Source organism: Gallinula chloropus (assembly GCF_964237585.1).
Source record: "Gallinula chloropus genome assembly, chromosome: 9".
Lineage (NCBI taxonomy): Eukaryota > Metazoa > Chordata > Aves > Gruiformes > Rallidae > Gallinula > Gallinula chloropus.
In genome coordinates this window covers 7,350,822-7,363,247 of record NC_140094.1, presented here as the reverse complement: position 1 = coordinate 7,363,247, position 12,426 = coordinate 7,350,822, and positions in this window count along the sequence as shown.

The following is a 12,426-nucleotide window of genomic DNA, read 5'->3' as shown; positions in this document are numbered from 1 at the left end:
CACTGCTCAGTTGGTGTATTGCTGACAGGAGATACTGGCAACATACTTTCACCTCCTAGGATGGCACAGAGGTTTGCAGCTGGTGTTGTGCTGCTTATGTTATCCACACAAGCCCTGCTGCAGGACAGTGGCAGCACATCATCTTCATTTCAGAAGGGGAGGAGTAGAGAGAGGGATGCCAAAACCAGTGTTGAAAACATGGAAGTAGAAATATGTGAAGAACTGACAACTTTGAGTGACTGACTCCTGGACAGCTGACTGTTTATCATTGGACTTCATGAAACCAGATTTTATTTCAATTTTCAAAGTGAAATTCATGTGAAAATTGATTCTTGCCTACTGCATTAGAGTATTGATCACTGCAAAATACTTCTAAGCTTAAACATGTTTGTAATTTAGCTTCTGTGTGTTTCTATTCACACTGCCTCACCTGTCCCTGCTAATTGCTTCTCCTGATAAACTTCCCCTGTTCACATGCTCCCCCATAACTTTATATGCTTTGTATGCAGGTCCTTTATATGCAGGATCCTCACCATTATCCCTCTCTGCCATTGCTGCTCAGCCTTCTGGTGCCAAGTTAACAATAGCGCCTTCCTTTCCCTGCTGAATTCAAAATCAGTGCAATTAACCCCTGCTTTAGCCTCTTTTAATTAAAAAGCAATGAATACGATAAATCTGGATGTGATATGATAGTTAATGGCATCTCCACTGATGTGTAAAACCAACAGTGAGCATAAAGACAGCTCTGTCACAGCTGTGCAAAATAGCCAGAGGGATGATAATAAGGAAGTGTCTTGTCCTCACCCCATTACTTCTCTGTGAGTGGCTTTTTCACTTTCAGCATGCTTGGTTGGAGAATATTTAATTGGAAAACCTTTAAACAGGTGATTCACCACTAGAAATGGCTTATTCATACAGCTATTTAAAAAAGCACTCAGTATTCATTTGTCAGTGGGTGTTTTTAAAGTGTCATTATTCACTTTGCCAAAGTAGTTCCAGTCACAGCTCCTTCTAGAGCCAAGGGAAACTTTAATTAAATGAAGAACCACAGAGGAAAAGACTGCTTTATTCATACATGTTATTACAATTCCTTTTTCAAGGCTTATTTTTACCAACAGTTTTACATAAGTTATTCTTGACCTGTTAGAACAGGTTATGCTTTTGGATTTGTTTTAGTTCAGGAAGACTTAAAAACAATAATCAAACAGCCCTTTTAACCCTCCCCTCAATCTTAGGGTTCAGTACAATAGCAATCAACTTGTGATTTCAGAGGTCTGTCCTTTATCAAAGGGTACTTTAGACAGCTTCATCAGGAAATCCAAAGAAGCTGCTCAGAAATTCCCCAGGAACATGAATGGAGTCAGCAGACATGCATTCAGCTCAGAATATCAAGCTTTCCATCTCCATGTGCTACATAATAAACTAGACTTATTCTTTCTTATGCCTGCTCACTGACTTTTTCTCTTAACTGTCCATCCTATGTTTGCAGCTCTTTGTTGCCCGTTCTCCTTCAGATTGTATCTGGCCTCAGCTACAGATTTGAAGTAGCCCAAGATGGGATGTCATATGCCAGGACTTGGTCTGTCCTCTAGATCCCAGTTTGTCTTCATTGAGTGCAGATGATACCTCAGATTGCAGCTTCCCCAGAGGTGGCCCTTGTGATGCTGCTGAGAGCAGCCTGTCACTGGTTGAGAAGGAAAGCTGCCCCTTGAATACGATGACAAAACAGTGCCAAGGGTGCAGTCAAGCTGTGTAGGAAGCTTCCCTTCCAAGAGCTCTCATTGTTTACTAGCTTATGTTTTCTTCCCATGGAAATATTTTAATTTGGTTTACTTAGCTTTACAGCTTGTGCTGTCATTCAGTGTCCAAAACTGGAGCATGGTTTTGGGCTGGGACCATTTACAGCTGGTGTAAATAGGGCAACAAAGCGGCAGCGTTCGTGCCTTTTATTACAGGCCTCTCACTTCGGGCGCTGAGGAGTTGTCCTTGGAAGTATTATAACGATGTTGCTGGTGAGGTGAAGGCAGGCCAAGTGGGTCATTGTTTTCTGTCCTGGCAGTTTCTGGGTGCTGCTCCTTAGTTTTAAGTCACAGCTGTACAACTTTCTGTGATCGGATAGACAGCTGGCTGATCTGTGTGAAGACGAACTTTCCAGCCCCTGGGGTAGGTTGTTTCCGTGGGAAACGGGGAGGTCAGGGTGTGGGTGCATCCGCAAGCTAAAGAGGCCGTAGAGTCTCTGCCCGTATTTATCTGGAATTGCCCTTTTATTCCTTCCCTGCGTACCTGTCAGTGCTCTGCTCGTGTTGCCACCCTGTTCACATGGACACACGAAACAGATCAACCTGCAAACAAGATCTCCGTGGCCAGCTGCAGCAGGCCGGCGCTCCGCTGTCCTTCGCGTTTGTCCCGGTGTGGTTTTTTACTGAAATGCTGCCCTCGAGTGGCGACCGGCTGGTCCATCCCAACCGAGACCCGGCTGTACTCCTGCCTGGCCAGCGCCCTGTGAGCCCCTCTGAGGGGTACGTATTCCCGGGAGCCCCCGAACGCAGAGAGTCGGTGTTGGGCTGAAGCCCACGGGTCAGCCCGCAATCTGCAGCGACTGGCGTGACACTTCCAAGCGATGCTACAGCACAGCAGCTCCGACTCCCTGGCAGCATCAGCATTTTACAGGGAAATGGAGAATTGTAAATCTGAAGGAAATTTAATGATTCAAGATGCTGCTCTGACCACAAGCCCTGTAACTTTAATTTATATCAATGCTTCTTTCATAACTCCATGTGTTGTGCTCTTTCTGGACTATGGTTCATGGCCTTAATGTAGAAACTGTAACTTTGTACAAGAGTGTTTTTCTGTGATAGGGTAAAGACCCCCTGGGCTTGTCTAAGCAGTACTGCCACTGTGCTCTCTGGGTCTTCCCACAGTATTTTATCACTTTCTGTTAAACTCTGAGCAGGCTTGAGTTGGTCTCTGGCAATGTGACTCTTAGGGAGCAAATGTCATGTAGCAAAGGTCCTGAACAAAGGTGTAGTCTCTGAGCAAGCTTCACAGCACTCTAACAGCTTAAGTCAGAATATAAAATGAAGAGTTAATGAAGGGATAAAGTTGGTGTGTGGGAAAGCAACTTGAAACATTACTGCTTCTGGGTTTATACTGTGCCTCTGCCAGAGGTTACAGTCTTTACAGCAGTTTTGCTAGAAGCACAAGGATGCCGGCTCCTCAGGAAGTCATAGCTTAGTGTACTGGTTTAACTTGGAGATGCTTGTTTTTCTGGGCTGCCAAAAAGTATGTCGGTATGTGACTTGTTTTGCCTGCAAGTTAAAGCAAAATCAAAAATGTGAAAGGGTGTTTATGTGAAGGGAGTTATGTCTTTTGGGGGGACCTTGGTTTTAGCATTCCCAGAGTATTTGAAGAATGTTCCATGGTTTGTTGTAGACCAACGAAGATGGGGGTAGTGCTGTTCTTAGGTACTGCAAACATCTGTTATGCTTTCTGCATTAATACATAGGGACAGGCTTGTTTGCTTGAGCATCAGTGTGGCTTGTGGAGTCAGATATAAGTGAGTATATCAGGCTGTTAGAACAGCTTCAACCTCTTCAAAGAATTCCAGCTGGAGACTCCTTCAGGACAAGTTATTTAAGTGCCTGAGGCTTCCCTACTTCCCCATTCCTTCTGAATCTCTTCAGGTGCCAGACTGGTTTATTTTTCCAGCTAGTTTCCCCTCCTCACTGCTTGGCCCACATCTTATAATGTATTTGTTGCGATGACTAGCTCATTCTTGCTCACTATCCTTGGGGTGATTAGTCTTTGTAATAGTTGTGCCTGTGCATACATGATGTCATGTATAAGAAGGCCTCTGAGCCTCTGTGAAATATCTATGTCAAATATTGCCAGTAAAGTAATGCTCCTGATGATTTGGCTCAGCTGAAGACTGCCTGCACCAAGGAGCGCTCTCAGAAATGATTTACATCTCTCTAGTTGCTGAGAGATCCTTAATTAAGACTCTGGTACTGGCCATAAAATGTCATTTTTATTATTTTCCCAGTTATTGTATTGGCACTTCACGAGCTTTTACCCAGCTCTAGTCCCATCCAAACAGAGTGACGTGTGGGGAGACTGTCTGGGGCACTGTTACCGCAGGCACCGGGGAAATGCCCAGAATGTCACAGTGCTGAGCCAGGAACATCCTAGCTCATGCTCTGAATTTGTGAATGCCACAGTTGAGAGGAGGTGGTATGGACAGCTACTTCTAAAGCCTAAGTTAGTAAGTCAGAGTACTTGAAGCAGTGGTTATCTCTACTATTAAATCAGTGGTAGGTCAATGTCAGTAGCTGGCCTGTATGTATGTGGAGGTTTGGACAATAGTGGCTTCTGGAAGCAGTTTAGTTTTTCACTGGGCTTGCAAGTGCTGAGCTTGTCAGAGCTGCAGTGAGACAAGGCAGATTCTCTCCTTCAGCTAGACTGTACTAGTTACATTAGGTTTCACATTTGCTTACAATAAATGCGAATACATTGGTACATTTAATCCATTACTTAAATGTAATTTGATGCATTTAATTTAGATACATTAACAATTTACAATCAGTGTGAACAAATTAAATGTATCAAAGGGGAAACTCAATGTATGAAACAAAAGTAATTTGCTGTCACAAGGTGAAAATGCAAAAAATCCCCTGTTGTTTCTGTCAGAAGCTGTAATAGCATGCTGTCACCCTACAGCTTTCAGTTACACCTGCTCACAAACGTGTTTTGGTGGGCAGGTAATCTATATAACACCATCATTACCTTACAGCATCACAACGCTGGGTTTTTGCCCAAATACCCATGCCTGTACCAAATTGGGTTTTTTTTTTTTTACAATGAAACAATGGGCACAACCACAAGCAGTAAAATATACAGTAGCACAGAATAAAAGCTAGGAACAACAGATTAATATGTCAGGAGGAAATAGATCATTTGTAGTTCCACTGTTAGGATTTGTATTAAAATGCCTGGTTCTTCTGTAAAAGCAATTAGATCAGAGAAAATAAAACATTTTGCTTGGTGGGTGGAGTGAATTTGGGGTTGGTTTTTTTTGTATGAAAGCTTTCTGTAGTGCTTATTCTTTTCTATGGAGCTTAGGTGCAGTACAGTGGCAGAAGATTCCATGAGATGGTGTAAGCTAAATGGGATAGGGACCCATTGATTTACTTGCTGCTTACATCAAATAAGCTTTGCTTCCCCTGAATTTCAAATTTGGTCATGCATAACATCATCTATGCTAGTGTCTCATGTTCTTAAAAAGATGACTTGAAAAGAAATGAAGGGAGCAAAATGGAGAGCATCAGTAAAACAGGGATGCTTGCTCCCTGCAATTCAATGCAGAAAAGCATTTTTCCTTCCCTTTCCTGGCTAAAATCCTCAATAGACTTTTGGCTTTAGTTTCCTAGCTCAGTCCAGCATCCATTTGTTACTGCGCAGCAACTCTGTGTATGATACTAACTGGATGTGGCAGCTCTCTTCTAAAATAGACTGTTCCAATCTGTCACTTTACTCTTTGGCACCAGGGATGTTCATTTTCCTGAGATGAACTCCACTGCCAACCATCCACCCTGATGGAGTGGAAGGACTGCAGAGCGAACTGCTGGCGTCAGCCAATTCACCTGAACAGAGCGGTGGGAGACCTACCTCATCCTGCGACTGTCCTGGCATTCCCAGCAGCTGAACAAGTGTTTTCAAGATGGCAAGTGAGCCAATGAGAGGAATTACCCCAAAGAGCCCAAACACTTTGCTCAAACACCCGTGCTGTCTGTAGTCATACAGCTTTGCTGGAACCTGTCTCCCATCTTTTCCTGTTACGTGATTCTTTCAAGCTGCTCTGAGTCATTTCCTAACTTAGTCACATGAGGAGCCTGAAAAGGTATCTTCAGTTTCTCAGAATCAGTCTTCTGCTGTTTCCTGGTGAGCATCCCTGGCAGGTTTGTTTCATTAGGCAGTAGTTATAGAATTAATTAGCATCAAGATTGCCTTTCTTGTAAAATGATATAAAACCCCTTGAGGCTACCAGTTTATGGTAGGTTGTGGGTGCCAGGATGTTTTTCTGCATTAAAAAAAATGCATCTTGACCACAAATGTATCACCACCAGGTGATGTCTTTGTTCACTATATGTATTGCTGGGTTCCTTGCTTCTAGAAGAGCATGCTACATAAACGAAAGAGAAGGTGAAGGAGATGAAGCGGGGGGTGAAGGAATCCATCAGAGGAGCAAAACAGTCAGGACCCGCCTTGACCAGGCGTGTGAAGTCATGAAGCTTCACTCTGCAGCATCATAGCTGGGAACAAAAGCTCAAAGGCTTCAAGCATGACAGGAGCAGAGTCTCTAGGGCTGTGTCTGTGCCTCCCCAGTGACTTTGTGTATGGAGAAAAATATTAAAATGGTTATTGTCATGGCTTGGTCCCTCACTGTGCATGGATCCTTAGGGATCCTGATGGCATTGTGGGATATTCAGACCCTTTTGCTACCCCCTCCTCTTCTGCAGCATGATGTGACTCTGCAAAAAGAGCTGACTAGACTGTTCTGTCCTCACCCCACTTCCAGGTATTTAGTCATATAGATTAAGCTCAGCAAGCTGACCACCAGCATTTAATGCATGAATTGAGAAACAAGAAGTACTGAATATATTCATCTCATAAGTGTTGTATTCTAGTTGCCATCTGCTCTCATTAATTGCCATTTTAATTGTCAGGGTAAGAGGCTAATTTTCCTTCATTAAAAGTAGCATTTCATACTATCAGTATACTTCTGCTCACCCATATGACTGATTAGTATGAGATGTAAATTGAGTGCAAAATTGCAAGAAAGCAAGCTTTTAGGAAGTAGAATATTAAATATTAATTGCTCTTCTGGTTGAGGGAGAGTTGTGTTCATGGAATAGGTCCAAGTTAGTGCTGAGAAATACATGAAATCCAAGGAAAAATCGAGAGGTCTGCTAAAATCTTGTTTCTTTCAGGTGTGACAAGTGGCTCTGAGGGCATCATTTCTGTGAAGTTGCAGGGTTTTTCACCTATCAAGTGCACTCACTCATCTCTGAATATTTGTACAAATGGCTCAAACAGCATGGGAACTCTTATAGTAAACAATTATATGCCTCCTAGGGCAGTGATGAGTGCCTTAAAATTAGCAGGCAGAAGGATAATGTTCAGCAGCAGTTCTGAGATGCTGGCTCTGAATTAGATTCTAAAATTGGAATTTCATTTCACAGCTTTGAGCACAAAAAAATCAGGGTTTAAACAAGAAATAGGTTTTTTGTTTTAACTGGCAAAATTAACTTCCTTCATTGAAAAGGTGTTGTGAACTGTGCTTCATCTGGCTTGGTTATACAAAGATTCTTCAGCCTGTTTTACTGGAGTAAAATTGACATGTTTAATCATCCTGTGAATTGGGATCATTATTTTAGTATAGTCATAAGTACAAAGGAAAATGTTAATCACTGAGATTGGATTATGCAGTGACCTTTTAAATCCATGGTGTTTGCAGCTATTAGACTTGCTTCAGAGTGGGGAGTTGGAAAGCACTTTCAGCAGTGGACGTTTTGGAAATAGTTTAAATGTTTCTGTCAAAAAAATAACAATTAAATTAAAGAATTGGTACTTTCCAGTTACTGGTTCCTTTTAATTCTCTGTATAACCCACACCATGAATACACATGATGTTCTCTTGTGGCTCAGTGTCCTGAAAAAAGGTTTTCAGCTTTGGTTTATAAACCTGTAAACTTATTTTCCTTTTTTTTCTGCATTAAAAGGACTTGATGTTTTTATTTGGTGTTTGCATTAAATCTGAAGGTGGAAGCAAGCAGCCCAAGTTCTTTGAGGCAGATCTTTCTCCCCAGTAGGTCTGAGCTGCTTATGAGTTGTAGTTCAGTGGCTCTGATGGCACTGGCCACCTGTCTGGGGATTCTGTGAGGAAAGCACCTACGAAGAAAGAAGGGTTTCTGTGGAGAGCAGTGGGTGAGCACCAGGAGGTGAGTTGTCCTTGCTGTGCTGTGGAGGCTGAATGAGGTCCCTGGGCACCCAGTCATGCCTGGGCTGGTCCTGTCAGAATGCAGGTGCTCCAAAGAGGTACCTGGGCTTGAGGTCACCAGAGAGCAGGATGCCTGAAGCGAAATGCAGCTGGGCTTCTGTCTGCTGGGTGCAAGGGGGTCAGACATGTGCCTGTCATTTTGAACTCTAAAACAGAAATGATAAAACTGCTGGTTTAGTTTCTAAACACTTTGCAATGGTAACCATGCTTTTTGGCTCTGAATGGCACACTGGGGCCTCCTGCTCAGCTGAGGCTGCTAGGTTCTGCAAAATATAAATAGCTGTTACAAATGCACATGCAACCTGTAGAGATGGTTTTGTAGCTTTTAATTGACCCGAGTGACTTAAGCGACTGTGACAGCACTACCTGGGCTGTGCTGGTGCAGGGCTTAGACTCATCTTCTTAAAAGCCTCTTTATGAATCATAACTCTTTCTGTCCTTGAATAACTTAAAGTCTAACAGCATTGCAAATCTTAAGATTAACAGTCCCAGCCTCCTAATGAGGGTCAGTTTTGACGCACATCTGAAGTAGGTACCATTACTCATCCTCACTTGGACTATATCCCTAGGTCCACTTTGTAACATCCTGTAGCGCTGTTTCTTCATTACCACCTCCTGACCTGGCTCTGTAAACAGGCAGGCTTCTGTTGTTGAATGTTAAACCTGGCCAATGAGTAATCAAGTAGAACATGCATTCAGAGCTGACATTTCTCAGGTGAAGCCTATGCGGATTAGGCTGGGATTGAATTTACTTTTCATAAAATTATGGCATTAAAGCATTTCTTTGCAGTGGATAAACAGCATGCCATGCTGGTAATTCTGTCACTTTTTTGAGCTATGCTCACTAATCAGGAATTCTCTTAGCAAACATTTTTGCTTGGAAGAATTTCTGCTCATCATCTCTATTGCAAACCTACCTACTGTGCACAAAATCTACCCTGGCTTCACTGACAGTCCATAAAGTTTCATATTAAAGTATCAGCTATTACATTAGTATATCTCAGGCTCTGTAGTCCTTCTCATAAACACAGAGCAGGGTCACAGCATTTCTTTGTAGTAATCTCTGCCTCCTTCAGTCTTCCCTGCATGTGGCTTTGTTTTGCGTGATTCCATCTGGTTTGGGGAGGAGGCTGCTGTTTCAGCTGTGCTGTTACACAGAGCAGCTTACTTGCTTCTTGTAGCTGAATGTCAGGCTACTCAGAACAGTCACCATGAAGCACATCAGTTTCTATGTACTTCTACATTGTGTCTCCTAACAAGAGCATGAGCTCTGATTACTCTGTGGTGTGACATAGAAAAAAAATTTCAAGTCAGTCTGAACTCAGTTCAAATTAAAATCATGATTCTTCTCTCATCTTGCATATGTACACAGGATGAGGCCCAGACAACAAACCCCTGATGTTATATATTGCAACTGGACATCTTACACTGCTCATCTTGAAAAATAATTCAGATCTTCCCTGTCTTCCTGGCAACAATACCTGTAAATAAGCTAGCTCTACCTTGTTAATATTAAACTCAGTGTCTCAGGTATGAAGGGCAGGACAAGAAAATCTCCTCTCATGGGAGGGAACATTGTATTAGTCATGTTTTTCATCTGCACTCAGACAGGTTTTTCTCTCTAGCTCTCTTTCAAGAGGAAGTAATGTTTTGGATAACGAATGTGTCCCAGGTCCTCCCTGAGTCAAAATAAGCCCTCAGCTTTTTAGGACTGTCCCAGGGAATTTCTACTAGGCAGTTCAGTCATTTAGTGCTAGTTAAGCCAGATTCATCAGGAGCCCTGAACCTTGGGTGAGTGTTTTCTGGGGTACAGAGTCGATGGCATCAGAGGACTGGGTAGAAGGTGAAGACCACATGCTTGTTTACATCAGTCCATGCTGAGATTAGAAGAGGGAGCTCTTCACAAGCCAGAGCTTTTAGCTAAATGCTCGGCTGTATCTGGAGGTGTTTTGTGCTATCTATGTTAAGGGAAAAGCACTTCAGACTTTGAACCTTGAGGTCAATTTGTAAAATCTTGCCAGAACAGAGCTGTGGTGGTGTGACCCCCACACTGCAGATCTTTTCTTGCTGTGGACATCAGGCAATTAGGGGGACAATGCTGGTCTCGTTCTCCTGCTTCCTATTGCATGCCTTGTGTGGATTAGCAGTGCCACTTATTTGTAAACTGATTTTGTACATATAAAGCAAGGACAAACTTGAGTGCTTTTAGTTAAATAGAAAATGGAGATTCTCAGTGCAGTGCTGTTTGTAGCTGCTAGATCTGCAGCCCTTTCCCTAGCCCCATAAAAATGGTTGGGAGCAGCAGGTTCTTCGTGGAAAGGGGATTGCAGAGAGGTAGTGAGGAGATCTGGGCTCTCTAATACTACTAGAGACTTCTTTTGGTGGTGTTTCTGGGGGTGAGAGGGTTACCATATGCATATAGTTGTGGTATATGTAATGACTTGGTGATCAAGAACAGATGAATCCATTGTTAAGCTGTCAGAAATAGTAATCACTGAAGAGCCAATCCTAAAAACCTGTACTGGTAACTGTGCAAAGGCTGTGTGCTCAGGGCATGGTGATGGGGCTCTGCTCGGCTCTGCTGGAAGTGCAGGGTGCAGATGAACAGTCTGCCTACCTCCACTGGGTATGTGCTGTTCTGGCTATGCCATGATTTAGGGATGAGTTTTAAAATGCTGAAATCAGGCCTGTGAGGGTGCAGGATTTTACATCTGACAAAGCCATTTGCTGCTTGTGTTAATTTTATGGTTTTTTTCTGAGTATTTTCTTATTTCCTTCCACAATTAGTTCTTCAGTCAATAAAGCATACAGGCTGGTCTGTTACAGGCTGTGCATTTCAGCTCCTCCTTGTTAAGAGTGGGTCTTTACAGTACCTGTTGTATATCATGTCCCAAGTTGATTTTTCTTTAATAAAAAATTACCTTTATCGCCCCCTCTGGACTCATGGCTTTCTGTAGTGCATGTTGTGACTAGAGTGTACTTCTGTTATAAAGCATTTCAAAAGTGCCATTGGTGAAACTTAGGAGCATGCAGGAGGTTGGCCTTTCTTGTGAACTTGGAGTTTTTGCATCGCACAAATACTGAAACAGTCAAAACCCCCCAATGTTTCCAACTGTCTTCAGCTTTGCACTCTGTATTACAGTGACTTCCAGCCTATGATCTTTGGATTCCTGAAGGCCAGTGGCCTCCTGTCCATCTGCCAGAAGATGTAGACTTATCTATGGTAGCTCTTGGTCATCTCACTGGGAGGAGAGCAGACCCCTTCCTCCCATGATCAACAACACAACCAAAGGCATGCATGCTTGGGAGCTGCTGATTCCAAGTCTATCTCTTCCTGCCTTGCTCTGATGCTAAAGAGGCTTTCTGAATGTTAGGGGCTGACAGGTGCTGGCCATGAATGTCAGTTCTGTTATTGAGGAGGATGCAGGCTCTAGGCTGACCTGCTTGGTGTCCATCACCTTGGTGCTGTCCTTCCTGTCATGCCAGCAGGTGTACCCAGCCCCAGTTCATCAGTGCTCCTCAGAGCCCAGGGCTTTCCCCTGTGCTGTTTGGACCAGCTATTTCTCTGCTGCTTGAAGCCATTAATGAAAGGCTGCCTAGTCTGAGAAACCCAATGGTTAAAGCACAGTTGTCATGACAGCACTGCCCCTAGATGCTCCAGCCTGAGTCACGCTCCTCGTGCTCCTCTCTGCCATGCTGGGGTGGCTGGCTGCCGTAGTGCAGAGAGAGGGGGTGACACTGCTCTTGCTCCTACCCAGACAGTGAGCAAAGGCTGCGGTGACTCAGAGCAGCCATCAGAGGGGAAGGAGAGGTATTGCTGCGCTCCACTGGGGAGCACCTGCATGACTGGTAGATAAATCTTCATTGACAGGGTGGTGCATCGGGCTCTGTAGGAGCTGCTACAGGAAATGTCATGGGGACATCTATTTTTAACGTCTTGTTGGGTGGATGTGAAAAGAGTATTGAATGTATCTGTGCCGTAGTTTCCACCTCTCCAGTGCATTAAGGATGTGTGCAGTACTTGCTGTTTGAGTGCTTCTAAATGTTTGCACCAAAGCTGTTTGGCAAAATGCGTCAAGCTGGGATTTATTAATGATTTGATCATGGTCCAAAAATTGAAATTCCACCTTTTACCAGTCAAAGGGCAGGTGCAACTGATATTCCCCCTTCTAAATCTGGCTTGTAAATTGGCATTGGAGATGTTCCTGATGATTAGTAGCCTTAGGTAGCCATTAATGCCCAGTTTAGAGAAACTGGTACTTATTACACTATTTCTTTAGGGAAAAGTATGTGTGTTCTTTGGGTTTGCAAAGATCTTGGCACTCTTACAGCGAGGCCCGTGCATTCAGCCGCATCTAGTCCTGCCCCACC